The 27,531-nt window shown below is 40.8% G+C and overlaps 1 protein-coding gene across 1 annotated transcript in view; it reads left to right on the forward strand.

Annotated features, from left to right (window-relative positions):
* TACR1 (tachykinin receptor 1) overlaps positions 1-27,531 on the forward strand; it is a gene marked incomplete at both ends in the record, with an annotated part of 129,810 nt that overhangs the window by 21,265 nt on the left and 81,014 nt on the right. The window lies entirely within an intron of this gene.

Below are 27,531 nucleotides of genomic sequence, written 5' to 3' on the forward strand. Positions count from 1 at the left end.
TGTTTGAGGCTGCTCTGCCTCTGTATCTATTATTGTTCAAAAGTTTATAATGGTCTCTATTATCCATGAATGAGTGAGATCATGTGGTATTTTTCCTTCATTGACTGGCTTATTTCACTTAGCATAATGCTCTCCAGTTCCATCCATGACGTTGCAAATGGTAAGAGTTCCTTCCTTTTTACAGCAGCATAGTATTCCATCGTGTAGATGTACCACAGTTTTCTAATCCATTCATCTACTGATGGGCACTTAGGCTGTTTCCAGATCTTAGCTATGGTGAATTGTGCTGCTATGAACATAGGGGTGCATATATCCTTTCTGATTGGTGTTTCTGGTTTCTTGGGATATATTCCTAGAAGTGGGATCACAGGGTCAAATGGGAGTTCCATTTTCAGTTTTTTAAGGAAACTCCATACTGTCTTCCATAGTGGCTGCACCAGTCTGCATTCCCACCAGCAGTGCACAAGTGATCCTTTTTCTCCACATCCTCTCCAGCACTTGTCGTTTGTTGATTTGTTGATGATAGCCAGTCTGACAGGTGTGAGATGATACCTCATTGTTGTTTTGATTTGCATCTCTCGGATGATTAGTGACTTTGAGCATGTTTTCATATGTCTCTTGGCTTTCTGAATGTCCTCTTTTGAAAGGTGTCTATTTAGGTCCTTTGCCCACTTTTTGATTGGATTGTTTATCTTCCTTTTGTTGAGTTGTATGAGTTCCCTATAAATTTTGGAGATTAGGCCCTTATCAGATATGACATTGGCAAATATGTTTTCCCACACAGTGGGTTTTCTTGTTGTTTTGTTGATGGTTTCTTTTGCTGTGCAGAAGCTTTTTATTTTGATGAAGTCCCATTTGTTTATTTTCTCTTTAGTTTCAAGTGCCCTAGGAGCTGTGTCAGTGAAGAAATTGCTTCGGCATATGTCTGAGATTTTGTTGCCTTTGGATTCTTCTAGAATTTTTATGGTTTCCTGTCGTACGTTTAAGTCCTTTATCCATTTTGAGTTTATTTTTGTGTATGGTGTAAGTTGGTGGTCTAGTTTCATTTTCTTGCATATATCTGTCCAATTTTCCCAACACCATTTATTGAAGAGACTATCTTGGCTCCATTGTATGTTCTTGCCTCCTTTGTCAAATATTAATTGAGCATATTGGTTCGGGCCGATTTCTGGGCTCTCTATTCTATTCCATTGATCTATATGCCTATTCTTGTGCCAGTACCAGGCAGTTTTGAGAACAGTGGCTTTGTAATACAACTTGATATCTGGTATTGAGATCCCACCTACTTTGTTCTTTTTCAGGATTGCTGCAGCTATTCGGGGTCTTTTTTTATTCCAGATGAATTTTTGGAGAGTTCGTTCTAGATCTCTGAAGTATGCCGTTGGTATTTTAATGGGAAGTGCGTTGAATTTATAGATTGCTTTGGGTAGTATGGACATTTTAATGATGTTGATTCTACCAATCCAGGAACACGGTATGTTCTTCCATCTGTTTATGTCTTCCTCTATATCTTTTTTCAACGTCCTGTAGTTTTCTGAGTAGAGGTCTTTTACCTCTTTAGTTAAGTTGATTCCTAGGTAGCTTAATTTTTTTGGTGCAATGGTAAACAGGATTGCTTTTATAATCTCTCTTTCTGAAAGTTCACTACTGGTGTATAGAAATGCCTCAGATTTCTTGGGGTTAATTTTGTATCCTGCTACATTGCCAAATTCATGTATTAAGTCTAGTAGCTTTTGGATGGAGTCTCTGGGGTTTTGTATGTATAATATCATGTCGTCTGCAAATAAGGACAGTTTTACTTCCTCTTTTCCAATTTGGATGCCTTTTATTTCTTCTTCTTGCCGAATTGCAATGGCTAACACTTCCAGTACTATGTTGAACAGGAGTGGTGAGAGGGGGCATCCCTGTCTTGTTCCTGTTCTTAGGGGAAATGGTGTTAGTTTTTGCCCATTGAGTATGATGTTGGCTGTGGGCCTGTCATATATGGCTTTTATTATGTTGAGGTATGATCCTTCTACTCCCACCTTGCTGAGAGTTTTTATCAAAAATGGGTGTTGAATTTTGTCAAATGCTTTTTCTGCATCAATTGATATGACCATGTGGTTTTTTTCTTTCAGTTTGTTTATGTGATGTATCACGTTTATTGATTTGCGGATATTGTACCATCCTTGCATCCCTGGGATAAATCCTACTTGGTCATGGTGTATGATCTTTCTGATGTACTGCTGGATCCGATTTGCTAAGATTTTGTTGAGGATTTTGGCATCTATGTTCATGAGGGATATTGGCCTGTAGTTCTCTTTCATTGTGTTGTCTTTACCTGGTTTTGGTATTAGGGTGATGCTGGCTTCATAGAATGAGCTTGGAAGTGTTCCTTCCTCTTGAATTTTTTGTAGTAGTCTGAGGAGGATAGGTTTTAGTTCTTCCTTGAATGTTTGGTAAAACTCCCCTGTGAAGCCGTCTGGTCCTGGGCTTTTGTTTGATGGAAGCTTTTTGATGACTGCTTCAATTTCTTCCATAGTTATTGGCCTGTTGAGATTTTTAGATTCTTCCTGATTGAGATTTGGAATGTTGTATTTTTCTAGGAATTTGTCCATTTCCTCCAGGTTGTCTAGTTTGTTGGAGTAGAGCTGTCCATAGTATTTTTTAACAATCATTTGTATTTCAGTGGGGTCTGTTGTTATTTCGCCTCTATCGTTTCTGATTTTGTTTATTTGGGTCCTCTCTCTTTGCTTCTTGGTGAGTCTGGCTAGAGGTTTGTCAATCTTGTTTATCCTTTCAAAGAACCAGCTCTTGGTTTCATTGATTTTCTGTATTGTTTTTTTGGTCTCTATGTCATTTATTTCTGCTCTAATCTTTATTATTTCCTTCCTTCTGCTCACTCTGGGGTTTTCTTGTTGCTCTCTTTCTAATTCTTTGAGTTGTAGAGTTAGCTGATTTACTACCATGTTTTCTTGTTTTTTGAGATAGGCCTGTAGAGCTATAAACTTCCCTCTCAAGACTGCTTTCATTGTGTCCCATAGGTTTTGGATTGTTGTGTTTTCATTGTCATTAGTTTCCAGGATGTTTTTAATTTCTTCTTTGATCTCATTGGTAACCCAATCAATATTTAATAGCATGCTATTCAGCTTCCAGGTGTTTGAGTATTTTGGGTTGTTTTTATTGTAGTTTATTTCTAATATTATGCCATCGTGGTCTGTGAAGATGCTTTTTATGATTTCAATCTTCTTGAATTTGGGGATACTTTGCTTGTGACCCAATATATGGTCTATTTTTGAATATGTCTTATGAGCATTTGAGTAGAATGTATATTCCCTGGCTTTGGGGTGGAGTGTTCTGAAGATGTCTATTAAGTCCATCTGATCTAGTGAGTCATTTAGGATTGCTGTATCTTTGCTGATTGTTTGTCTAGAGGGCTTATCCAGTGCTGTCAGTGGTGTATTAAAGTCCCCTACTATGATTGTATTGTTGTCAAGCTCTCCTTTGATATCTTCCAGGAGTTTTTTTATGAATTTGGGTGCTCCTGCATTGGGTGCATATATGTTTACCAGAGTTATATCTTCTTGTTGTATTGATCCCTTTAGTATTATGAAGTGGCCTTCCTTATCTCTTGTTATGGCCTTCACTTTGAGGTCTATTTTGTCCGATATAAGTATTGCTACCCCAGCTTTCTTTTCCTTTCCATTTGCCTGAAAGATATTTTTCCATCCTTTCACTTTCAGTCTGTGTGAGTCCCTTCTAATGAGGTGGGTTTCTTGTAGACAGCAGATGTATGGGTCATGTTTTTTTATCCATTCAGCCACTCGATGTCTTTTGTTTGGAGCATTTAGTCCGTTTACGTTTAAAGTTATTATTGAAAGGTACTTGTTTGTAGCCATTTCTGTTTTTGTGTGGCTGTTTTCTTTCTGAGGTTTTTATTTCTTCTTTTTATACCAGTCCCTTTAGCATTCCTTGCATTGCTGGCTTGGTGGTGATAAACTCCCTTAGCCTTTTTTTGTCTGTGAAGCTTCTTATTTCCCCTTCAAGTTTGAATGATAGCCTTGCTGGATAGAGTATTCTTGGATTCAGTCCTTTGCTTTGCATCACTTTGTAAATTTCAGTCCATTCTTTTCTGGCCTGATGTGTTTCTGTTGAGAAATCATTTGACAATCTAATGGGAGAGCCCTTGTATGTAACTTTCCGTCTCTCTCTTGCAGCCTGTAAGATTCTCTCTTTGTCCTGAACATTTGCCATGGTAATTATGATGTGTCTTGGTGTGGGTCTTTTCGGGTTCACCTTGTTTGGGACTCTCTGGGCATGTGTGACTTTTTTCTTCCCCACCTCAGGGAAGTTTTCTGATATTATTTCTTCTAATAGGTTTTCTAATCCTTGTTCATCCTTTTGTTGTTCTGGTACTCCTATTATTCGTATGTTGTTTCGTTTCATGTTGTCCCAAAGCTCCCTTAGGCTCTCCTCCTGTCTTTTAATTTTTTTCTCCAATTGCAGTACATTTTGGGTGTGTTTTGCTTCCTTGTCTTCTAATTCACTAATTCGGTCCTCTGCTTCTCCTAGTCTACTGTTGATACTTTCAATGGAGTTTTTCATTGCAGCTATATCACTCTTCATTTCTTCTTGGGTCTTACTTAAGTTGTTGATTTTTTTCATCTGTTTCTTCTAGCTTCTTCCATATGTTATCGATTTTTTCATCTGTTTCGTCTTGCTTCTTGCAGAGGTTATCAATTTTTTCCTCCATCCGGTTTATGCACTCTAGGACCCTTATTCTGAATTCTTTTTCTGTCATGTTGCATGCCTCTGTATTACTTAGCTGCTTTTCTGGAGAGTCCTCCTTCTCTTTCCTTTGGGGGTTTCTTTGTCTACCCATGTTTGATCTCACTGACATATCTAGACGTTGAGTCGTTCAGTGGTTGCTCCCTTGGTGGCAGTGACTCCTTGATCTGTGGTTGCTCTTCGGGCGGTTGCGGTAGCAGCTGCTCTTCAGTTGGCAGCAGCTCCTCTGGTGGGTTCTGTTCACAGCTGTGGTGGCTCTTCTGGCTGGTGGGGCGAGGTTTCACGTACAGCTGCTGTTCCTCGGCAGAGGGTGTGTTGCTCAGGAGGTTGCTGTTGCTTGGACCTGCTGCGTTGATTTAAAGGCACAAAATACAACACAACAAGGCACCACGTACCAGGCACTATACACAAATATATTCACGATATTAATAACCCCAAATAAAGGTGATCACCCGAATTAAGAGAATTAGGGAACAAGGAAGAAGAAAGAGAAAAAGATAAAAGAGAAAAAGAAAAGAAAAGTAGGGACCAAAAAAAAAAAGGAGTGCAAAAATGAAATTTGGAAAAAGAAGGGGGGAAAATAAAAGCGAGAAAAGAAAAGAAAAAAAAAAAGAGCGAAAAGAGAGAATGAAGTGGAAGAGGGGAAGAGACTTTTTATATGAGGAGAATACTCCTATAGAACAGCCATTAATCCCAACAAATTCCAGCAACAGCTCCCTGGAGATGAATGCAAACTAGAAACAACCAATAATATAACGATGAAAATAGAATGGAGAACACTAATCCCAAAATAAAATAAAGAGAAAATAAAATGGCACTTTAAAAAATGGTAAAATGGTAGCAGTAGTAATACTGGTTAAAAATAAGAAGGTAGTAATTAAAAGGGTAAAATCAGGTGATGGAAAAAGAAGAAAAAAAAAAGAAAAGAAAAAAAAAGAAGAAAAAAGAAAAAAAGAAAAAAAATTGGTTTCTTAGTTAAAAGGTGGAAAAAAAAAATTGCAGTAGTGAAGGTCCCTTGGTTCTTCTGTTCTTCAGTGTGGCTCGCCTTAGACCTGCCAGGTATTCAGGAGAGTGTTGAGTTTCCCTGCGATACACTGTTCCTCTGTGTTGTAAACCACAGTCCTTATTTTAAAGCAGACCGCTTTTGTTTCCCAGACTGGCTTATTTTGTGTTTAGCAAAGAGTCAGTTTGTGGGTCAGCCTCTGGGTGGCAGTGTTTTGGGGTTGGCCTCTGAGGCTATAGGGCCTTTCTGTCCAGTGGAAGTTCACTGCCCAGAGCTGGCTGCGTAATAGTTAGTTACCAGTGCTGTGTTGTTGCTGGGATTGAAAATCCCTCTATAGGCCAGACCCTGTTAACTCCCAGGGACTGATCAGGTTATTTTAATCCTTGATCTTGTACAGGGTGGAATCTGGGTGTGGCTGTGCTCCTTGCCTGGGGGCTGGGGGGAGGAGTCTCACTCTCCGGAGAGAATGGCTGCCCCAGTCCTGTGCTCAGGGGTGTCTCAGCACTCAATTCGCTGCCACCTCTCCCGGCTCCCCCTCTCTCCTCAGTCTCTCCCCAGATTCCACTCCTCCGCACACTCTCCCTCTCTTCAGCACAGGTGAGTGTCTGTATCTGAAATGTCCCATGAACAGGATTCAGTGAAAACAATCAAACAAACGCCGGCCGCGGAAACGGGGAAGGCTTGGTTTCTGTAAGCTTCTTCTCTTACCGGGACTGCTTGGTCTGGTCAGCTCTTCAGGCTGCCCCCTTTAGGTTCAGTCCTCCGTGATCACAGAACCCAGCTCTCAATTCCCCCGGCGGCGCCAGGAATCCCGCGGTTCTCCTTTCCCCCGTCAGGGGCTGTGCCTGTCCCAAGGGATGCGGCTGCCGCGCGGTCTCCCTCCGACTCTCTGGGTTCAGAGGTCTGGCAAACTTTCCTGCCCAAATCCCTGGTTTTTTTTTTACCTTTCCTGGGGAGTTCTGCTCTTCTCGGCTGCAAACCGTCTCACCAGCTGAGCAATTTCGCCAATTCGGTGTGGGTGTTACTAGTTTCAGCTGCTGACTCCATTTGCTCCGGGACAAGACCTGGGACGCGTCTGCCTATATCGCCGCCATCTTCCGTCCTCTACACCTGTATTTAGAATAAAGAGAATGCAACAGCAACAGACACAAGCAGATAGCAATGGCTCAGAACCCACAGCTAACGCCAAAAGTCATGAAGCAAGAGAGGAGGGTAGGCCTGAGAGGAGAATGCTGCTTGGCGCTTTGGAGGGCACTGGGCAGAGCTTCAGGCATGTGAGGCTCAGGCAGTGCTGAGTCAGCTCAGGGTCGACACACTCTCCAGGCTCATCGACTGAGTCCTTAAAAAAAAATGGTAATGTGTGTCTTCATGGTAAAGCATAAATTATTAAATTTGAATAATTTTTAAATTATTCAAACATATCCTGTGGATATGTTAACTTATAGAGCACAAGGGACTTTGCATATGTGATTAAGTTAAAGGTTTTGAGATGGGGAGATTGTCTGGGCTATCTGGGCAGGCCCGATGCAATTACAACCCTCATCAATGAAAGTGGGAGGCCGGAGGGCCCACATCAGAGAGATCTGAAGGAGCTATGCTTCTGGCTGGGAGAACTGGGGGGGAAATTCATGAGCCAAGCAATGCAGCAGCCCCTAGAAGCTGGAAAAGGCAAAGGAATGGATTCTCCCCTAGAGCTCCAGAAGGAATGCCGCCCTGCCAACACCTTGATTTCAGCCCAGCAAAACCCACTTCAGACTTCTTACCTCTAGAAGAGTGATGGCGAACCTTTTGAGCTCGGCGTGTCAGCATTTTGAAAAACCCTAACTCAACTCTGGTGCCATGTCACATATAGAAAGTTTTTGATATTTGCAACCATAGTAAAACAAAGATTTATATTTTTGATATTTATTTTATATATTTAAATGCCATTTAACACAGAAAAATCAACCAAAAAAATGAGTTCGCGTGTCACCTCTGACATGCGTGTCATAGGTTCGCCATCACTGCTCTAGGACCATAAAATCGCACATTTGTGTTGTTAATTCACTTTGTTATATAAACATCAGAACAAGGTTTCGTATTGGGGAAATTATAAGCATGTTTCTCATCTGCATGATTGTCTGGAGGGACAATCAAAGCATATTGGAGTGTGGAATAGTATTCTTTCGTGCAGGACTGCACCACTCATGGCTGGACACCCAGCATTTTTGGCACCCATGTGCACATGCCAGTAGCTCCCCCAAATCATTGCCATAACTAACACACACCTTTATAAATATTTAGAAAGTACCTGTCACTTAGAAGCAAGGAGAGGGAAGGCATTCATGGCTCAGGATTTCTTTGAGCTAGAAACCCATTTCCAAAGACACTTTCATGGGCCTTCAGTTACTCAGCACTCAGTAGCCTCTAGGCCAGTGGTTCGCAACCTTTGGGTTGCGACTCCTTTGGCAGTCAAACGACCCTTTCACAGGGGTCGCCTAAGACCATCCTGCATATCAGATATTTACATTGTGATTCATAGCAGTATCAACATTACAGTTATGAAGTAGCAATGAAAATAATTTTATGGTTGGGTCACAACATGAGAAACTGTATTTAAAGAGCCAGAAGGTTGAGAACCACTGCTCTAGGCGGACACTGAAGAGTAAAAGTCAATAAACTATGGGTATTATGATCAATCAATAAAGACTGCTAGTTGATCCCTTAAAAACCTGAAACCTGTGTTTAATCCCTGCTCATCCGCTTCCCCTGAAAGTGAGACTGAGCACAGAATCTCCATTTGATTATAGAAGCCATCACAATCCATAACTTTCTAATTTCCCAGGGAGGCATCTAATGAAATCCCCAACCATGATAAAAACTCACAAGTGGGGAGAATTAATGCAATTAAAATGGAAAAGAAACCATTTTCCCTTCAGTCTCCTGGATTCAGTCTACTATGGAATATGAGGGTGGGAAAAAGAATCTTCTTTTATATAACACCCCTCTGCCCGCAGCAGCCATTGCTTACTATCTGCAAAGGTGATAGGCCTCTACGTTACAGTGGATGCAATAATGTCCGTGCCACTAGAGCAGCGGTTCTCAACCTTGGCTGCACATTAGAATCACCTGGGAATCTTTTTTAAAATCCTGATTTCTGGGCCTCATCCTCCGGAAATTCTGTTTCTTTGTTATTAATGTTGTGGCCTCACCCCATAACAAAGAAACAGAATTTCCGGAGGATGAGGCCCAGAAATCAGGATTTTAAAAAGATTCCCAGGTGATTCTAATGTGCAGCCAAGGTTGAGAACCGCTGCTCTAGTGGCACGGACATTATTGCAGAAACAGAATTTCCGGAGGATGAGGCCCAGAAATCAGGATTTTAAAAAAGATTCCCAGGTGATTCTAATGTGCAGCCAAGGTTGAGAACCATTGTACTAGAGGATCCAGTGGGGGATTCTGGATATAACACCGAGAGAAAGGACCACAGAATTAGGGCAAGTAATGCACAGATTGGGAACCATGACACAGAAGTCCTTCGGGTGGGAGTGCAGCATGGGAGTGAGTGAAGAGTCAGGCGAGAGAATTATTGCTTCATTCCTGACTCCGCAGTGCCTGAGCACAGTGTGTAATTAGCCTTCACCAGAGAGACTAGCATCAGCATATTGTTTAGCACGTCAGGCATCTGTCCTCTGGGAAGGCCGCGTGGCTCAGTAGAATGCGGGAGGATAAGGCAGCGATTACAGAACTGTTCTCTGCACGGGAAGAAGCTCTGTTCTGCCTTCCTCTCTACTTAAGAATGCAGTTCGATCATTACCAAGTCAGAGGATGTTCTTTTCAGGGAAGGAAACCTATGATGAAAATTCTTTCAAGTTAAAAGAGTAGATAATTATTGTATAATTAGACCAAACTTCACCTTATGATCTGCTCGCTGCTCACCTCTACGTGAAGGCTAGGAAAGGAGTTGTTTTTCTCCGTTTTTGTCTGGTTCTCTATGTTGAAATCAGCTGCAAAATCCCCCCAGTCATTTCCATAAATGAAAAAAATTTATACTCATTTATATGCCTTCAACTCTTTGGTAAGCTATTGAATTCTAAGTTAAAATTTTTATATCTCTTTATATAATCCAACAGGAAAAAAATTAAAGAGATCTGAAATAAGACAAAAATTACACTGACCCCAGTCTTCTGGTCGATGGCAATAAATATGAGATAGCAACTGAACAATGTCTACATAAAATTCTTAGGAGAAAAGATTAAGACAATTATTTGCATATGCATACATTATAATTCGTGTGTGAAAGATATTTTCAGATATGCAAAGAGTTTGAAAATAAAACAGCTGTGTCCTTTTCCTAGATAAAAATGAAATCAATGCCAAGACGACCAATGAAGAAATGTATCAAAATTAAAAACTCAAAGGGGGAAGAACTGGTATTGATGATGAGAATTATCTGTAAAATATGATTTTCACCCAGTTGCTATCTGATAGTGACATTGGAAGCAAAAGTTAAAATTGAAAAATATGTCTTAAAAAAGCTTTATATTTTATTGCACATAATAATTCAGTAATAATTTTCAGTAGTAGAAAGCTAGGATTTAGATAGGATTTGGAAGGTGGAAGTAGGTATTTGTCATAAGAAGTAAAGCCCTTGTAAATTAGATTATTACTGATGTAATAATTAAGAAATATAGCCTACAGTGTATTTTACCTTACTCTTGTTTGCTTTATTTTTCTGAGTACGAAGGAAAGATATTTTAGAAAAAAAAAAATCAAGAAAAAAGTCTCTTACAATTTCAGCACCCAGAACCAACCATTACTACTCTATTTACATTTCACCGTTGGAACGAGGCTGCCAAACTTAGACTGTTATAATCTGCTTTTTACTTTAATTAAATAAATGATTTACCAATATGATTTTTAACTACTGATAACAAAGTGTCCCGTTTGTATTAGTTTCCTATTTCTGCTGTAACAAATTTCCACACAAATCAATAGCTTGAAACAACACAAATTCATGACCTTTCCGTTCCGTAGGTGAGAAGTTGGACAGGGGCTGGAAGGAAGGTGTGGGCAGAGCTCTGTTCTTTTCTGACTCCCTAGGGGAGAAACTGTTTCCTTGCCTTTTCCAGCTCCTAGAAGCAACTGCATTCCTTGCTTCGTTGCCTCCCTCCTCCATTTTCAAAGCCAGTGGCATTGACTCTCTGACCATTCTCCTGTGGTCAGGCCTCCCTAGGACCACAGCTGGGAGAGATTCTTCACTTTTAAGGACATGTGATTGATTGGATCCACATGTTAATCCAGGATAATCCCTCTTTTTCAGGACCTTAATTTAATCCATCCATAAAAAGTTTCTTTGCCATGTAAGGCAACAAATTCACAGGCTCCTGGGATTAGGAGTTGGACATTTTGGGGGTGGGGGGCGCGTTATTCTGCCTACGGCACGATGTATGGCCATGATTCATTTAACCAATTCCCTTTGGTTGGACATCAGTTTCGAGATTTTTAAAATAATAACTAAACATTCTTTTTTGTAGGTGTGTGCAAAATGAGTCTTTCCGTAGGGCAAATTTCTCAAATTGGAATTCCAAGTCGAGGAGTATTTTCTTAAATGCCAAAGCTCTTGACATGTTGACTTTACTTCCTGAAAGGTCTAAACTCATCTCTCTCCAATGATGCATGAAAAATACCTGGTTTGCACCTTGGCAACTGGGGGTTATTCATCTATTTTTTAATACCTGGCAAATTAGTAAGTTAAAAAATGGTATCACGTTATTGTAACAACTGCATTTCTTAGCTTACTAAGGAACTCAATTATTTTTTCATATTTCCATTGGCCACTTGTATTTCTTAGGTTTTGAAACTGGTGTAACTCCTTTGCCTATTTTTATATTAGGGTTTGCTTGCTTAATTCTTAAATTGACTTGTAAGAGTTGTTATTATACTCACTATATCAACTCTTTAGTATAAGGTCCAAATGTATTTCAAGTCTGTTATTTACTTCTTAAATTTTTCTAAGATACTTTTTGACATTCAGAAGGTTTATGTAGTTCATCTATCAAGCATTGTTTTGCTACTGTTTTAAGTTTAGCAAGTTCTCTGTTAAGCATGGAACAGAGTGTGGAATCTTGGAGTGATGTGGGGGAGGGTAGGTGGGTGGGAGTAATCAACCAAGGATCTTGTATGCATATATGCATAGCCCATGGACACAGACAATAGGGCAGTGAGGGCCTGGGATGAGGGGCACAGTGGGCAGGGGCCAGCTGGAGAGGGTCAATGGGGGAAAAAAGAGACACATGTAATACTTTCAATAATAAAGAATTATTTTTTTTTTAAAAAGGAAGTTCTCAGTTACCCCACGATTAGATATTGATTTATATTTTCTTATAGTTTTGGTATGTGGTGAGGTAATAAAATATTTTTTTCACATAATTTACCAATTGTGCCATAAAGTTCTTGACAAAGCATTTCTTTTTTCATAAATGTGTAAGGTCAGGGCTATTTTTATACTAAATTCTTATGTATAGCAGAGTCTGTTTCTAGGTACTTTATTATAGTTATTTGATATATCTTACTATCCTTGTGTTGATACAATACTGTTTTAATAATTAGGGCTTTATTTTGATATCTGATTAGGTTGGAAGATACCAATCACCCTATATACAAGTCATGCTAATCTCTGTTTCTCTCTTACCAGACTTGTGCCAGTTTATTCTCCCAGATTCATCTCTCAGATGAATCACTGAGTCATGGTCTAAGAAAAATCTTCCTATAATTTCTTTAGGAATTGCATTAAAATACAAAGTGACTAGGAGATCATTGATTTCCTCACCATGATTAGCTCTCCATTTTTAAGTTTTCTATATCACCTCTGATAAGCACTAAATGTATTCGTCATACAAATATGCCGCATATTTTTACTTAGATTGTTTCTGAACTTTACCTTTTTGTTGCTATTGTGGGAAAAAATTATTACCGTATGTATTCTAACATATTGTTATTGTAAAAAAAAAATTTTAAATCCATTATTTAGTGTCTCTGCTGTACCAGCTATCTCCCTGCATAAGCTTAACTCGAACTAAAAGAAATAAAAACAGCAAGGCATATCACTTGACCCAAAAAACATCTGCAGCTGCATCTCAGAATGAACTAGAACTGGGCTTTCCTGTCTCTTGGCTCTGGACCTCTGTGTATGTCTGCTTCATCCTCCATTCGCTCTCCCAGCAAACAGCCTACTTGGATAACCCGAACCAAATAAAAGAGGAAATAATTGCTAATAGCATCCAAATTTTACATTTTGCAACAGTAACCACCCTCAATCTCTAGCCAGCTCACTTGCTGTGCTCTCATTTCCTCACTCTTTCTCTCTTCTAAACTTGTGAAGAGGCTATGGCCAGGCTGACTATAGTGTATTTCTGGAAGAGTCAGTGATGGCCCAGAGGCCAAAGGTCAATAAGGGTAAATGGGGGCAGGATGAGGGTGCAGATCTCTTGGTCAACAGCCAAGTAAGTGTCCATCACAATCCTCCTGAATTTTCAAATTAGGCAATTATGTTAGTGTATTGAATTGCTCAGAGCATCTATAATGTTAAACCATGGTAGTAATAGTAGATATCTTAACTATAATAAGAATTATTTTGTAACTTTATCATTCTATAGGTTCTTTGCTGATTTGTGATGCTTTCTACCATGTAAAGGAAGGATCTGCTCTAGTTTCTAAAATGATATCAACAATGGACATTTAATTTTCTGAAATCCATTATTTCTGGTCTCTACCCAGATAGCCACATGCTGCTGTTTTTTTTTTTTCTCCTATAACCTAATGAATGTGGCATTTTGTTATTAATGAGTGTGCTAATATTAAATCATTCTTGTTTTAATCGAGCATGTGTGCCTGTATTATGACTGTGTGCTTTGGATGGTCCCAGAGTCTCATTCCTTTCTCCTCACAGTGACGGGAAAAGCATCCCTTCAGGGAGGGTTCATTTATATGACTCTTTAATTAAAGGACAAGGAAGAAAAGATTTGTGTGCTCCTTAATGGATGTAAATTGTTGGATTGACTCGGTGAAGTATGAAGTTTTGCTTCTGATTAAAAGTCACTCTGAAAGGGCTGAGCTTGACGGCAGAGTTCCCTGTATGACTCAGGCACAGGAAGCATCAGGTGGGGAGTAGTTCTGCCAGAACATGGCTGTCTTCCTGCCTCCCTCTGCTCACTGTGATATCAGAAGTGCTTTAGGCTAAAGGACAGAGACCTGGAACTACAAGCGCTGCCACAGTGAGCAGCAGCGTTAACAGGGGAATGCCCCGTCATGAGAACGCATTCTGCAGGTGTAAAGGAGTCACAGGCCCTGCCCAGGCTACTCTGCTCTGATGTTCTGACCCAGAGAATAGATGGTGGGACACCACCCTCAAGTAAGCATTATCCCTTTACTATTCATAAAGAGTTCATAAGGAGCAGGCAAATCCCTCCTCCTCCTAACTCTTTTATGATCTTTAACTCCAAAAGGGCCAGAAGTGGGCGTTGTGGCCAATTTGTGCTAAGACATTTTATCTTAGAGGTTTTCCTTATGGGAATCCAATCTGAACCCTAGCCTAGCTTCTCACAAGTCAAGTCCCTTTACAACAATAATAAGACTTAACATTGATGCTCATGCAATTCATCCAGGCTCCTTCTGGTACTGAGTCCAGGGCATCCACCCCCTAACTCAATACACCTACCGCAAGGGGAAGAGCCATGAGATTCCTGAGCAAAATTGATGTTAGTTCAGTATCAGATTGTCATGGACCCAACCTCATGGCTGGCTTTCCCCCACAGCATCCTATGGCTAGCTTTTTAAAAGAGTTGATGGAGCTTGAGACGAAGCATTTTCAAGAGCCTCTGCTAGAAGCCAAGTCAAGGCTTGGGCTGGATCAATTGGGAATTAGCATGGTGGACCAGGAGCCAAACAGATAGGGCCTTCTTGCAATTTTAGGAGAAGAATAACAGATTCATTACAGTCATGGATAATTCTGCATAGACTATGGTTTGTTATCTGCCATTATTCTCTTGAATCGGTATTGCAAACATTTTAGCTTTTTTGAGTTGCAGAAATACTCATGAGGGCAGGCTGATGACTCATTAAGATTGTGCTTCATGAAATGAATTTGGAGGCTTTACCTCTTTTTCGTTGTGTTTATATATCATGGGAATCATGGGATCACGATACGTAAGAAAGTGTACCTATTAAACAGCCTGGCCCAATGTCATTTAACAAATATTTATTTCATTTCCTTCCAAGATTACTGTTCTTTTTAGATTGCCAGTTTATGCTTCAATAGGTTTTGGTAATTTGTATTTTCCCAGAAAATTATCTATCACATTTGCTGCTGCATTCCATTTTTATGATTGTTATAACATTTTTTAGATAATGTCTTTAATCCTTACCAAATGATTCATTTAGTTCTCATTATTTCTTTCTATTATATTTATTCTGTACAATGTTTACAGTCACTCCTGCCCTTTTATTTATTTATTTACTCCTGCCCTTTTAGTTTGCATTTGCCTGATTTGTATTTGTACATTTATTTTTTTTTATGTTTTAAGGACATGTGTTTTTATTTCAAGAGTAAGGTAACAATGTTCATATCATTTCATGAAATACTCCAAAGAAATATTTTGTACAAAATATAAACTGGTTAACCTATACAGAGAAACCTAAATGATTCATTTTATTTTATTGTTCATTTCTTTAAAAATTTTTCAATTACAGTTTATATTCACCATTACTTTGTATTAGTTTCAGGTGTACAGCATACTGGTTAGGTAATCATATACTTACAAAGTGTTCCCTCTGATAGTTCAGTACCCAATTGGCATCATACATCATTATTACAATATTAAATGGTTCATTTTAAGTTCCATTGAATAAAAGGAATAAAGTCATAAAGAGTAATAATGCAATACTGGTATGAGTCAATATCACTCTCCCTCCTCCCCTTCCTATTAAGACATCTGAATTTTTGTACTAAATAGACTATCTTCTTCTAAATAAATCATAAAATGATTTGAATCAAAACAAAATTTAATGTCATATTTTTAATACACTCGTGCACCAACTTTCTGAGAACAAGCCATTAGGAAGATCAGAGTTCAGTGTTCCTATCTCAACTTTTCCTCTCTTTATCTGCTAAATATTTCATTAAAAAATAATAATAAACCTGGCAACATTTGCCTTTTCCCCACTAAGCAATCAATGTAGATTTGCACTGTGAACATGAAATTAGTTATTAGGACTCATATAACTGCCATTTTTTAGAGTTTGTACATTTTAGCTGCCATGAACTGGTTCACATTTTTATTCAAGGCAAATATTTATAGGTCCTAAGGAACTTGAGCCCATAGTAAAGCACAGAAAGCCTGTGTTAGGGTAAGTAATCAATAGCAGATGCAATAGACAGACCCTGGATTCTCAGTGGTTTATTTAGCACAACAGCTCATTGCAGCACAACACTTTATTGCTTGTTCTCCCAAAGTCTCTCCTCCACCTGGTGACTCAGGAACCACATCTCCCTCTGTCTTGTGATGTTATCATTTCAACATGTGAATTCCGAGGTCTCTGTGGCAGAATAAGGGGTAAAGTGGAGGGGGCATATCAGTTCTTAACTGTCTTAGCCTAGAAGTGACAGACATCACGAGCACTCACTCGTATTTTGTTGACTAGACTTAGTCACACAACCTTGCGTAGCTGCAAAGGGGCTAGGAATTGTAATCTCTCATAGGACTAAAACCGAAAATAACTGGATATGGTAGAGCACCAGTAGTCTTCTGCAAGTGATAAATATATAGTGCTTCAGACTGTAAATGGAATCCTGGCATGGAATTTTAACAACCTTGAAACATCAACAAAATTTCCCTGAGGCATCTATCGTTAAATAAAATGGTAACATAAAATTAATGTACAAAATGATCTTAAGTTTTTTTAAAAAATTCATCATCTTGAGTGTCATCCATATTTAAACAGTGCCCCCCAAATCCTAAAAATACAATCATATTGACCTTCCATTGCAGGAATCTGTATACCCAAGCCATGAAATATAATTAAATATGAGCTAAAACAGAGCTCAAATAAACCTATCCCTTTGATATATTTTTCACTTCTAGCTGAAGCTCCTCAATTTCCACTGGCATCTTTTATTGTTCAAGTCCTAAGTTTTTCTTTTTTAAAATACCTAAATATTATAGATTTTCTGTGCAGGCACTGGCTTTATTTTGGCATTATTTGGGGATTCAGAACCATTGGACATTGATTAGTTAAGGTAAGCTACACTGTGTGCCTCTTCCACACATACATACACAATTTGTCATTTTTCTTAAAGAAAATTTAGGTAGGGTCATGAAAACATGCAATCCTTTGGGATGCCTTTGACCTTTATAAATCTGATTATGTAAACAGTTCAGGGCTGTCTTCTGAATGTGTAGGTGTCACAAAGGAATAACATTTTATTCTAAAGTGCACTTTCAGAACATTCTCTGGCTCATATACTGCAAATAGACTTCCAATATACCCCGGAGTGATATTAATGGGAAGATTTCCAACATTTTTTTCTTTTTTTTAGGGATAGTCTCTCCTTGTTGGGTTGCTCTGCTTCTGTTTTGACATATCCATCAGTATTTACTGTGGGTTAGTGATTACCTGATTCACCCACTTGCCCTTGACCCAACACTGCCCATGTTTTCTCTGCAGCTGCTGAGGAGATATGACTCAAGTCCATAGGCTAAATTTGTACACAGGATGTCCATCTTTTCACTTGCAACTTTTCCTAGGTAATAGTTTTTTAGGAACTCTATATAGTTTACATGTTGCTGATCTTTCAGGGTCATTTTCTTTTAGTAGAAGAGTTTTATCCATTAATGTTTCTTGTGATAATCGACATGCCTGGTCTGCTGCTTCTAGTTTACATGATTTTTTTTCTTGTTATTTCTTTACAGTTTTCTTTTGTAAACCCTCTTTGTTACATGGACTATGTTTTCTCTGACTTCGTTCCCTCTGGTGATTTGAAAGTTATGTGATCTGGTATTATTTTTCTAGTGGGTAATTTTATATTTAAAAAATTTACTTGAAACTATTCTTATCACTGCCAATGCCAAGAATAAAACTGTATTTATTGGCTATCTCTGTGAAAGATTAGCATCTTAGCATGCATTTTTAAATCCCCTTTCCTTCTCCCACTCTCCCAGGTTTTTAATTACTTTTTTCTGGGATCAAACCTTTTTATTAAGGGGCTTGGTTGGTGGGTCAAAGGGCTGGGAGGAAAATGAGATCCGATGTCTTCAGCTGGGCTGGGATCGTCCTAGCCTTGCAGTAGCCAAAAGCGAGGAATGGAATTTTAGCTCATGTTTTTATGCTTTATTTTATATGGTATGTTTTCTTTTTCAAGAACTATTTTTAACATTTGTATCAAGCCTTCTAATAATATTACAACTTATTAATTATTAAGCCTTAATTTTCTATTTAAATGGCTGCAATGTGAGCCATAATCTTTTTAGTCAACAACTTTTTTTTTTTTTTTTTTTACTATTCTGAACTGTTGTTCTCCAGTTAAATAATGTCTTTGAGTGGTCTGTTTTGGGGTTTCTGTTGTTATTGTTGTTGTTTTTCAGGGATGGTATTGCTGGTATACTTTCTGAGCTCTTATGTTCCTGAGAAGTTCTTTCTGCAGCCTTAACACATGAATAACAACTTAGGCAGACAACTCTCAAACTATAAGATTTCTCTTTTCATAATTTTATAAATGTGTCTCCTTTTTTTCTGGCATTATGATAAGAGGAAATTTTGAAGCCAGCCTTATATACTTTTTTCTATAGACAAAATGTTTATCTTCTTGCATGACTGATAGAATTCTTTCTTTATTCTTGAAGTAAGAAAAAATATATCAGAATCTCTAGATGTGTCTCCCCTCTCCCATGTACATTGATTTTGTTTAGAATAAGCAGTCCTGGATCTTTACTCAATTCAGGAATATCTTTCTTCTGTTATATCTTAAATCATCACTTCTGTTCAAATTGTTCTACTGTTCAAGAATCCCAATTTCCTCATTATTTTTTATCTCATTGTTATTTTTCTTTTCATTCTGGAACAACTTCTAAAACTGGTTCATTCATTGCTAATTTGCTTTTCTGAAATTTGCTTATTGTAATGTCATATTTAATTTTGTAGCTGCGTTTTTTAAAAATATATTTTTATTCATTTCAGAGAGGAAGTGAGAGGGAGAGAGAGAAACATCAATGTTGAGCCACAAATCAGGCACGTGCCCTGACTAGGAATCAAACCATGACCTCCTGGTTCGTAGGTTGATGCTCAACTGCTGAGCCACGCTGGTTGGGCTGAAACTTGCATGTATTACTTTAAAAGTGTTTCTCGCCTCAGTCTGGTGGGGAGACTTCATGTTTCAAAGGAAAGGATCTATAGCAGACATAACTTTATCAAATTCCCTATCACTCTTTTCTCCTGCCTATAAGCTTCCTGGGAACTTTGGCTAATAGACATATTTTCTGTTTCCTGGCATATCATTGAGGAATACTTAGAGTTTCCAGTATTATAGAAACTCATTTTGGGGTGTTTTTCCCCATAACTTTTTCACAGTAAGTTACAGGAGAGAAAATTATGATTTATTAGATTTTTTAATAAAAAGATAATACAACAATTAACAATTATTTGTTTAACTGGGTTCAGTGTTTACCAATTGACCTCTTATACCATACCTTTCCTATTTGAATTCTTTACTTTGATTTGGGTCTCAGTTGGCCCAAGCACTTAATACTTGAAGTGATGTCATAGGGAGAGTTTGTGTTTGAGATCTGCTTTTCAAACCTTTACAGATCTAGAATTATTTCTTAGCCAAGCTGGACTAGAAATTAGGTTTTCTATTTCTTGCCCTTTCCTACCAAATTAGCTACTTTACTTAGCCCTCTAAAAAAAAGTACCAATAAAAAGTGGTTTTATCAGCTTGTGGTTGTTGTAAGAATTAAATGAGGTAATACATCCAAGGCATTTAGTACAGCACTTAGCAGAGGCTGGTGCAATTACTATCTCTGTTTTACACATGAGGAAGCAGACGCTCAGAGATGGGGATGACTTGCTGGAAGCCACACAACGGGGAAGGCAGAGCCAGGGCTGGGACATGGGACCAGATGAGTTCAGAGTTGAGGCTCCGCTCTCACTAAATAGCCACAGAGCAAGCATCTCACTGATTCTTCTTCAGTGCTGCTTCCTCTGCCAGCCTGGGTATGTTCATTTGAGGAATACTCAGCTTCCAGGGTCCAATTGCCAAAGTAGGTTATGTTGCAAACCGTCAGCTGTCTCCCAGGGTTACACCACATTCTCAGCAGGCATTTCAACAAAAATTAATTGATGAAAACATATGGCAATCACCCAAAGCTGACAAAAAGAACTTTTAGCCCTGCTGTTAAAAATTAACAGATTCTGAGGTTAGAACTTTTGTTTGAAGCCTGGACTAGAGACGCCCCGCCCTCCACCCTCTCTTAGGATCACTTCCATTTTTGCTATTTATCTAATTAAATATGTATTTTATCTTGGAAAGGTAGCCGCTCTTTTGCTGCCTCTTATTAGAATCCCTTTTCTTAAGCCAGCCCCTGGGAATGCACAATATGCATGTTCTTCCCAGGAAAAGGCAGAGGAAAGGAGCCTAGAAACCTCTCAATGTCCACTTTGCCCACTTGGAATTATACTGATGAGGTAGTTACCTGGAATAATGCTTTTCCAATAAATGCCCAGGCCTTCGCCCAGCTTAAGGTCTCAGAGACATTAACCTGAAGTTAACTGGTCCCAAAGTAGAGATGAATGTTATAGAACCAACTTGAGTCATAGTTAGAGCCTCAGATTCTATCTGTCCTCAACTATATGATCTCAGATAAATTTTTTAATAGTGAGGCTCCATTTTTCTCATACATAACAAAGTTTAGACCTAACCCACGAGGTTATAATGAGAATTGCACAAATCCATGTGTGTATATGCAAGTCCTTTGAGAAACAAGCTCTGAACTAAACATTTCTATGGGAACTGGGACTCAGAATGCTCTTATTTCCCTGTCTCTAAGCAAAAACACTGTAAATTGCTTCAATGTTATGAATTCTTTCTCAATAATGAGATTTTCATTCAGGCTTCTTCCCACATCTTCCTGATAATGGTCAGTAGACAGAATTGAAAGAACAAAATGAAATGTTTAACTTGCTTAAGACCTGCCTCTTTCTGAATAATATATATATGAGGGACAGTTCCATGTGGGTGTGAGGGCAGTGCATCCCTGGTCCCCGTGCCTGGCCTCTGCTCTGGGGTTGGGGACGGGTTCCCACTGATGCCGCTTGTCATGGTCCTGGCTCAAGGCTATTTGGGGAACCCCCATCTTTGGCACATTGCACATGAATAGGAAGGGAACCAGGTGGGTGTCATTCTCCTTTTTCAGTTCTTTCCAGTACTTTCTCTCTGATCCTACTAAGCCAAATTTTTATTTTAAAAACCTACAAAAGCTTTTTTTTAACCTTGCCTATGAAAGGCTTATTTGTAGAAACTGAGTCCTGTATTTGGGAAGTGTAGGAAAGAGAAGTATGGGTCCCTATCCAAGTCGTTGGGTGGCCCTTGCTTCCGTGGGTGGATGGTGAGGACTACAGTGGGAAGACGGTGCAAAGGAAAACATAAGGAACGGTGATTCGTTCAGACATGGTTGGAGCCTTCCCTCAAGGCTTGGTTACCAGTTTGCTCCAAGGTACTGTCCTTTCCTCCTTCACTTTCCTTCTTATCATCCTAACCCCATCCCACTACCACACATTGGAATAAAATCTGAGGAGCCAATCCCTTCCAAGCACTGTTTCCAACCTCCCTTGATCCAAGGCAGCAGCTGGAATGCGTTGGACAGATGAGAGAGATGGATGGAGCACCTAGCTCCCATTTCCACCCCCCATGGGAGGGGGTGGGGTGTCAGCTTCACTGTATGGACACATGCAAGCTTTCTCATTTTTTATTCATCTTAACTTAATAGAAATCCAATGCATCCTTACATTACCTTCTTACCTCCTTTAGGAAAAGACCAAATCTGAATGAGCATAACAAAATACATTGTAGAAATACAAAATGAAATAAGGGTTGGAAAACTTTCTGGAAAAGGTCAGTGTTTGTCGTTTCCTAGCAAATTACCATAAACTGGGCTGCTGAAAACAACCGAACACTTATTTTTCTCAGAGTTTTGGCAGTCAGATGTCAAAAATCATAGTATTAGCAGCGTCACGTTCCCTCCTAAGGCTCTAGGAGAGAATTCTCATTTACTTCTTCCAACTTCTGGTGGCTCTAGGGGTTCTTTGGCTTGTAGCTGCATAATTTCAATCTCTGGCTTCACTGTCCTATGGCCTTAGCCTCTGTGTCTTCTCCTCTTCTCTCTTTCATGAACACTTGTCCTTGGATTTGGGGCCCGCCCCAAGAATTCAGGATGGTCTTATCTCAAGACCCTTCATTTCATCTGCAAAGACTCTTTCCAAATAAGGTAACATCATGGGGATCAGATAGCAGGGCAGTGACCTATCTTTTGGGGGGCCACCAATCAACCCCCTACAGTCAGGTAGTAAATATCTTAGGCTTTATGGGCCATAAATGTCACAACTGCTTTATGTTCCAACGCCTCGACTCTCCCATTGTAGCTAGCATGCAAACAGCCACAGACAACACATAAATAAATGTGTGTGGCTGTCTTCCAGGACAGTTTAATTTATGGTCACTGAAACTTGACTTTCATAGAATTTTCACATATTATAAAATAGTCTTCATCTTTTTTTATTTTTTCACCAGCCATTTAGAAGCGTAAAAACTGTGCTTGTCCACGTCCACATAAAAAACAAGCCACAGGCCACATTTGGCCCACAGCCTATCATTTGCTGATCCCAGGTTAGAATTATAGAACATATTTTAAGGTATCTTGATTTACTTGTTTAAGATCTACAATAACCTCCTACTAAAGCCAACTATCTTTTCTCTGCCTTCGGCATTCTAAAGGTTTCTGTGTCTTTTTTTTTTTTTTTAAATATATTTTTATTGATTTTTTACAGAGAGGAAGGGAGAGAGATAGAGAGTTACAAACATCGATGAGAGAGAAACATCGATCAGCTGCCTCCTGCACATCCCCCACTGGGGATGTGCCCGCAACCCAGGCACATGCCCCTGACCGGAATCGAACCCGGGACCCTTGAGTCCGCAGGCCGACGCTCTATCCACTGAGCCAAACCGGTTTCGGCGGTTTCTGTGTCTTTTGACACACGTTGTGATTGCTCTCCTTTTCAAAAGCCTCCCTCCAGCCACGTGGATATGATAAAATGCAAATGTGGCCTCACAGGAAATGCGGTGAGGGAGGGTAATATAGTGACTTCCATGGCAGGAAGTTTGCATCCATCTGAGCTACGTGACCGTTAGAACAAGGGATGGTGAACTCTGTCGCAGGAATAGAACCTTGCACAGGTGAGCTGGGCCAGCTGAGCTGGTGATGTGGGCGTGGGACCAATAGGGCAGTTGTGAGGCGCTAAATTAGAGAGGGAGATGGAGACAGCGAGCGGCGAGAAAGGGCGTAAGAGGGAATGTGAGCAATGAAGAGGGGAGGTAGGAGAAAGAACAGAGAAGAGAGAGAAAGATGAAATGAGGTTGCTTATGGCAAGAGAGGAAGTTCAATGCAAGTAATGCTAAGTGAGCCTGAGGCTTATTAGGCCAGAAGAGGAGAGAGGGCAGACAGAGGCGTCTTAGAGCTGATTGGTTAGGAGCTGAAATCTCAGGAATCTAGAGAGCATCCCTGAGGGCCAAGGGTAGATGGGCAAGGATGCTGGGGCTTGGGGAGAATTTCTGAATTCTTTGGGTTTGTTTTTGTTATTTTTTAAAGGGAAGACAAGGTGTCACAATCTTCCAAAATAAACAAGTTGTGTTGACCAGTCTTTTCTCTGGTATGGAGGGGTGGGGTCGGAGAGGACCGAGCTCAGTGTGAATGTGGGCAAGGAAAGGAGTGGAGGCCGCACAGACTGCCAGGGGCGAGGGGAGCCTCCGTTAGAACAGGTGGGCCAGACGAGGCCTCTGAAGTCAGCAGCCCAGCGTGGGCCAGAGTGATGGGGATGCAGCAGGAGCCGAGCAGAGCTCGGAGAGTGCTTTAGAGGACTCCTCTGACAGTCTCAGGGATGCAGGTGATGGACAGGGAAAGACTGGGGCAAGAAGATGAGAGAGCACAGGTCCTAGGAGCTTATGTTCACAGTCCAGGCAGGATACCTGAGGCCTCGCTCAGGCGTGAAGTGGAGGGGAGAGGTGGGCAGCCTTCTCAGGGGGCACCAGGGCTGGGGGCTGACAGGCTGGCATCTCTCATTCAGCTGTACTGGGTTTGGTTCTGAATCCCCCATGTGTTTTACTTGGCTGATTGTCTCCCTGAGGCCAAACTTGCGATTAGAATTCTCCCAGAGCCAGCGGCTTCAGACTGAGACGTGCTCAGTCTGGAGGGTCTAACTCTAACTGCTCCCCTGAGGGCCCCCCAGGGGTGTTGTTGTTGTGGGGGGTGTTATGGGAACAGGATGTTCAGGCCTTGGCGTGAATAGTGTGACCCGATCGTTGGCTCCGAGGGGAAGCACGCGAGGAAGGCGGCAAGGGGCCGAGCCTTCCTGTGGACCCGGCACCGCTAGCTCATGCTCTGCACGCAAGCCCCCACCCCCGCGCTTCAATTAATTCCCTAATGAGCGGGCTCAGTCTTTATCGAAACCCTACAGACAGGCAGCGGTTCTCAACCTGTGGGTCGCGACCCCTTTGGCGGTGGAACGACCCTTTCACAGGGGTCTCCTAAGACCATCCTGCATATCAGATATTTACATGACGATTCATAACAGTAGCAAAATCACAGTGATGAAGTAGCAACGAAAATAATTTTATGCTTGGGTCACAACCTGCGGAACTGTATTTAAAGGGCCAGAAGGTTGAGAACCACTGGGCTAGACCCTTTCCAAGGCTGAGGACGTTTTGATGCAGCTGAGCCTGCCCCAGTCTCTTTGTTCAACACCCTGAGTAAAGCTGAATAGTGCTGTCCCCAGTCAGCGACTCCAGTAAAAAGTTTGTGGGGTTTTTTTTAATCCTTACCCGAGGATATTTTTCCATTGATTTTTAGAAAGAGTGGAAGAGAGGGAAAGACAGAGAGAAACACCGATGTGAAAGAAACATACCAATTGGTTGCCTCCTCCCCAGCCCAGGCCCTGGTCACCAACAGGACCACGCTCTATCCATTGAGCCAAACTGGCTAGGGCTCCAATAAAAAGTTTAATGGGTATTTACACAGGTTGATACCCTAGAATTAGCATGAGTAGGAAGAGAGGGCGTGCGGGGAGTCAAATTCTTGCACATAGGAGTCAAAATTGTCTCCTCCATTTTGCTTCCGGGTTGTCCTGCCTACATCTTCTGCCCTGACAAGGGTTAGCAGCCCCGGGGACTGCCATGGGGAATGGGCTGGGGGAATTTTAGGAATCATGCTGTTGCTTCTCCCCAGGGGCCCACAACTACTCTACAAGTTAAAGAGATTCGTTTTAATAGTTTCTGTTCTGACTCTAAAAATGAATCCCGGGTCCTTAGATCTGGAAGAGACACCGAGGACAGCCAGCCAACATCAGTATTTGACAAATGGGGCCATGATGCTCATTCGGGAGACTTGTCCTGGGTGAGTTACCCCATGGCAATGTCAGGACAGTGTCCTAGCAGCAGTCTTTCCCAGTGTTCCCCTGAGCTGTGGATGACTTCAGAAGAGGCCTGTCACTTTCTGCTTCGATGCCAGGCCATGGTGTTTCTTAGATTCAAGCAAGGTGGTTATGACCATGGTGGCATTTCTGTCCTGCTCTCCTGCTGAGCTTTTGCCTAAAACAACCTTTATGAGACAAGGTCCTGGCCTTATCTTTGTTTGGGATTAATAGTCATCGGTCCACCTGCTGAGGACGACAGATATGGTGTGTAGTCCACCCTCCCAGAGAGCACCTGTCACTACCTCCTTAGTAATGAACTACCCCAATGGGAGTAGTGTTGGGGTGATTGGGAGAGCTGCGATCTTTGCCTATGTTTAGTGGAATTTACCAATTGTTTATTGAGCACCTACTATGTACCAACTGCTAAGCTTGCTGCTTTCAGAGTTAGAAGGAGTCAGACTTCTGACACTTCAACTCTTAGCCTTTTGACTGAACGGGAAGGCTGGGTGGCCCTATTCAGGGTTCCCGTAGCACTTTGAACACACATTTATTAAAGTTCTTTTCTCACTGTCCTGGAATTAAGTGCTACCCTGCTTCTCTTCTTTCCTAAACTCCCAGCTCTTCAAGGGCCACTCAATGTCACTCATCTTTGTGAACCTTTTCCCTGGCAAAGTGCCTGGCGTTTAACAGATGCTTAACAAATATACTTTGTAGGGATGGATAAAGGAAAGAATGAATGTGGGGCTGAGCCCATTATGTTATGGCCATTTGATAGTTGTCACTGAAATGTTCCCACTGAGGGTCTGGAGAAATGTCAGCTCTGTGGCCATTTGAGATCCCAACAATAGGGGGGAAGAATAATTGAAATGTCAGCTGGTTTGGGCCAGGTGCCAAGCATCTCAGGGTTATGTTTGGTGAGGGTGCTTTCCAGCTAAGTTCTGGGAAGGAACATGGTGTTTATTTAAGGGCTGGCATCTACTTAGACAAACAGGAAAGCGCTCTGCCACCTAACCTGATTGAGGCTGGAATTCTGCTCTCCATCCGATGCTGAAACAATGCAGGGCATTGCAAAACATTTTCAGATCCCCTGGCTTGCCTGGCAGCTGAGTTTGGGTCGGTGCAGAAGCAAACAGCAGATCGTGTTTCTGTGTTAACACGTCGGTGGCACCTGTCTTGATGAGACATTGCACAACAGAGGGGTCGATGGGGCCATTATCTCAGTGCCATCCTCTTTAATATACTTGATGTTAAAAATAGTGCCTGGGAGATCTCCAGAGCTAAAAATAACATCTGTGTGGATAGTGGTTTATAGTTTATAAAACAGTTCACCGTCATTACCACACTTTTTCCAGCAACTGCAACTCCACTTTCTAGGTGAGAAAATTTAGACTCATTAGGGTTTGGTGACTTCTTCACACAGTAACTGGTAGGTTCCATGCATACTGTCCCCTCCTTGGCTATTAGCATCATAAGAACTTCAACAAGCCTCACCTTCATTTTGCCACTCCCCAATTCCACAAAAACTATTCTTGCCATTGTAACCAGCCATCTCCCACTGTGGACTCTTCCATTTTTATCTTGCCTGACCCTCACAAGTGACCCTGTGGACTATTCCCTATTTCTTAAGGCTGTCTTCTTGATTTCTAGGATGCTGCTCCTTCCCCATGTTCCTCCTTTGTCTTAAACCACACCTTCCAATCTCATTTACTGGCTCTCTGTCCCTGGGCCCCTCATGAATGCTGGTGTTCTCCAGGATTGGCAGTTGGCCCTCTTCTTTTTGCACTCCACACTCTCCTAGGGGACCTCATCCATGTTCATGGCTACAACCCCTAACTCTACAGTGATAACTCCCAAATCTCTGTAGCCAACTCAGCTCTCTCATCTGAATTCCAGATACATCTCCTATCTGTTTTCTGCATCTCTCCATTGGGTGTGCAATCTGAGTTCCAAATCCCCACACTAGCGTGTTCAGACATTGCAGTGTTAGATATGCCCATTCAGCAGACGATAAAGCTTCTTCACTTATTCAAGTTTCTGTTATTTCTTTCAGC

Source organism: Myotis nattereri (genome assembly GCF_964212035.1).
Source record: "Myotis nattereri genome assembly, chromosome: 10".
Classification (NCBI taxonomy): domain Eukaryota; kingdom Metazoa; phylum Chordata; class Mammalia; order Chiroptera; family Vespertilionidae; genus Myotis; species Myotis nattereri.